The sequence below is a fragment of the Pinus tabuliformis genome, chromosome 9, assembly GCF_031772625.1.
Source record: "Pinus tabuliformis cultivar Carrire ecotype Pingquan chromosome 9, CPIR1, whole genome shotgun sequence".
Taxonomy (NCBI): domain Eukaryota; kingdom Viridiplantae; phylum Streptophyta; class Pinopsida; order Pinales; family Pinaceae; genus Pinus; species Pinus tabuliformis.
In genome coordinates, this window is record NC_142307.1 from 1,883,905,718 (window position 1) to 1,883,909,547 (window position 3,830).

Below are 3,830 nucleotides of genomic sequence, written 5' to 3' on the forward strand. Positions count from 1 at the left end.
AGATCTGATTGCTTACGCATGTTTTATTCTTTAAATGTCAAGATCTGGGTATGTCTGAAGTCTGGAATAGCAACAAAGTTGTAAGTTAATATTTGTAGATATATACACTGGTTCACCTTCGTAAAGGTGTGTATATACGCAAGTTCGAAGCTTCCAAGTAGAATATACAAAAGAAAAGCTTGTTATCCAGAAATGACTGATCTATATTATTAGTGTTGTTGATTTTTTGCTGTTTGCCAATGATGTCTTCTTAGATATGAAAGTAGAACTGAATGCATAAGGAGATTAAGTCTGATTGATTGATTTATTAAGTGAGAAGGGTGATCTTTACTGCTGACTGTCTAGATCTTTGTAATTTGACAGTAGATGTTTAGAATATTACTGGTTGGTACAAATTTGGTTAAGGAAGATTTATGTTTCAGTAGTTTGAAGGTATATGTAGGTTTGGTTAAAGGAAGTAGCATATACACACAGGTTAGGTTTAGTAAAGTAGCATATGCATTTTGATGTATGATTTTTGAGGTTGCAATTGGTTCTGAATGATGATGCAGGTTTCTAAGTTCAACACAGTGTTCTGGTGACAATAACCTTACTGTTTAGATTAACTGATTGTTGGTTGATGTAGTTTGAGTTTCAAAGTTTCTTATGGGTCCAATGTGGAAATTTAATGAAACATGGCCTTCATATTGTGTTTTTGTGTACTAGGAGTATCCAGTCTGAAAATTTATGAAACTTGGTCCCTGGAGGAAGAGAGAAGGTCATTGCCTTCTGTAGGCTGGCACCTATGTACTAGTAAACATATCTGCTAGTACAAGAGCTAGGGGGTTGTATTTCCCTTCCGGTAGAAGTTGGAGAATGAGATAACATTGTACCCTTCTACATGTGGGTGCTTGCATACTAGTATGATTCTGCACCATTACAAGATTGTAAACTGATTTTCTCTGTATTAAGAAGATAGAGACTACAACAACATGTGGTTTTTCTCTCGAATTGGGTTTCCACCTTAAATCTTGGTGGTCATGTGTGTTTCTTATGTGTGATTTTTTATTCTGTTATTATTGCACATAGTTACTATATAATAAGATATTGATATACTGATTAAAGATCAACACATGATAAATTAACTAAATCATAAAATCTTTGGGTATACGTTGGTTTCATTAATCATAGTAGCATGCACACACATGTTCACTTCACTGAAGTAGCGTATATAAATCTTATTGGGAAATAAAATATTATTGAATTGTAAATATTGATTGACCCCTCCCCCGTCTTAGTATTATTTCCAATAATTGGTATCATAGCAGGTCCTTTAGAAGAAGCTTGATCGCTTGAAGGGAGATCTTTCAAGATGAAGAATCATGAAGGCATGGGATCTATCAGACCACCAAACTTCATTGGAACAACTTGGTATATTGGAAAATAAGAACCAGAGCTGATCTTCAGTCGATTGGAGCTAATTTTTGGGAAATTTTGGAAGGAGGATACCAATTTCCACCAGAAATACCTACAGATATAGTAGCTAAGAAGTTGTACAAAACAAATGCCAAAGAAGTGAATACTTTATTGGGAAGTCTGTCAGAATCAGAATTCATCAAAGTCATGCAACTGAAGACAACCAAAGAGATATGGGACAAAATCATTCAGAGCTACGAAGGAGACTCCCAGGTAAAACATGCTAAGCTCCAAACTCTCATAATTCAATATGAAACACTTAAGATGCATAGTGATGAAAGTATTGCTAGTTAATTTTTGCGTGTAGATGAGATTGTTAATTGTATGAAGAATCTAGGTGAAGAGATAAATGAGGCTACTTTAGTAGAGAAAATTTTGAGATCCTTGTCTTCTAAATTTAAGTCAAACGTATCTACCATAGAAGAAAAGTAGGATATTCAATATATTATTGTGGTTCAACTTCATGGAATTCTGACTACCTTTGAAATGAGGAAAGGAGGTCCATCGGATATCAAAGAAGGCACTTTAAAAGCTTCAACTAAAGGAAAATAATAGGAAGCACATAAAGAATCAAGATATATTGAAGAAGAAGGAGATGAGGTAAACTTTGTCAAGAATCTTCAATGGGGCTCCGGAAGATTCAAAGGTAAGCTATAATTCAAATTCTTTGCTTATGGTAGAGTTGGCCATTATGCTGCAAAATGCCATCATAAAGATAATCATGAAAAAGGAAAGGAATTTGCAAAAGGCTATAGAAAACATGTTGTTAATAGAAGAAGTTCCTATACTCATGAAGATAGTGATGGATTATCTAATAGTGATGAAGATGAAACTGTACAAGACTATAAACTACTCATGGCTTATGGCTGATGATTTTTTGGATGCCTAAGAAGAGGAAGACTTAAAGGAATCACTAAACTCAAGATCTATTTGGAAGAAAAGAATATGATCATAGACACATTAACACATCAACTCACTAAAAGAGAAAAGCACAATGAAAAACTAGAACTCGAAGTTGTGGATCTAAGAAAAGAACTTGAGAAGAAAAATTCTCTTAATCTTAGATTTTCTAAAGGATCAGAAACTTCAAATGAAATCATCAAGGTTCAATGTTCTCCTCTTATAAAGACAGGTCTTGGATATACTAAAGAATCATCCCAATCACAAAATCCATCAGCCTCCTCTAGAAGCTATCTTGATGTAGCAAAGACCAGTCAACAGTATGTCAATCGTCAGCAAAATCCTAATAGTACTCATCAGGCAAATCATGCTCAATTTACTCCAAGGATGAACATCAATAGAAGCATCAACCAAAGTGTAAACAATACCAAAAGATTTTATGATCATAAAAACTTGTTTAATGGACAATGTTTTTCATGCCATAACTTTGGGCATAAGGCTGCTCAATGTGTTGCTTACAAAACTATCATGAATAGAGAAGCATGAAATCAAAGGAGCATAACAGAAATCAAGAAAAGTTCTTATAATAACTTTTATCCTCTTGAAGATTGAATTGAATGTTCATTTTGTAATAACTTTGGTCATGAAGAATCTGAATGCAAGAGAACATTTCAGCCAACACTTCAAAAGGATCAAACATCGTCAAATTCCAAAGTATGAAGAAAGAACAAATTTCAATAAAAAAGATGTGGCATAGCTCTATTTGCAAAAGGACAATAAAATCAGTGGTACATTGATAGCGGATTCTCTAAACACATGCCAAGTGATAAATAGAAACTCCATTCATATAATTCTTTAGAAAAAGAAAAGAATGTATGCTTTACAAATGACACACGTGCTGTCATTAAAGGTAAAGGTTCTCTTTATTTGAAAGAAAAGGTTGAAGTTGGAACTGTCATGTATGTTGATGGTTTAAAACATAACTTGTTGAGTGTTAGTCAAATATGTGATCAAGGAAATGAATTTGTGTTTCAATCAAATGGATGTGTGGTTCGTGAGCTTGGTACAGGAAAGACTATAATCAAAGGTACAAAAACTCCAAACAATATATACATACTGAAAGGAGGACAAAAACAATGCTATCTAAGAAAAACAAATGAAAATTCATTATGGCACAGAAGATTGGGGCATCTAGGATTTTCTTAAATAAGAAAAGCATGCAGGCTCAAGGTGGTTCATGATCTTACAGATATCAACATATCAGAAAATACCATATGAAAAACATTTCAAGTTGGTAAGAAAACCAGAGTTCATTTCAATGAAAAAGAAGGATTAACAAGTAAGCCTCCTGAAATCATCCATAATAATTTGTGTGGACCAACAAGGAAAAAGTCACCTCATGGAGAAGAATACTTTATTTTATTCATTGATGATTTCTCTAGAATTTGTTGGATAGGTCTACTAAAGGATAAAGA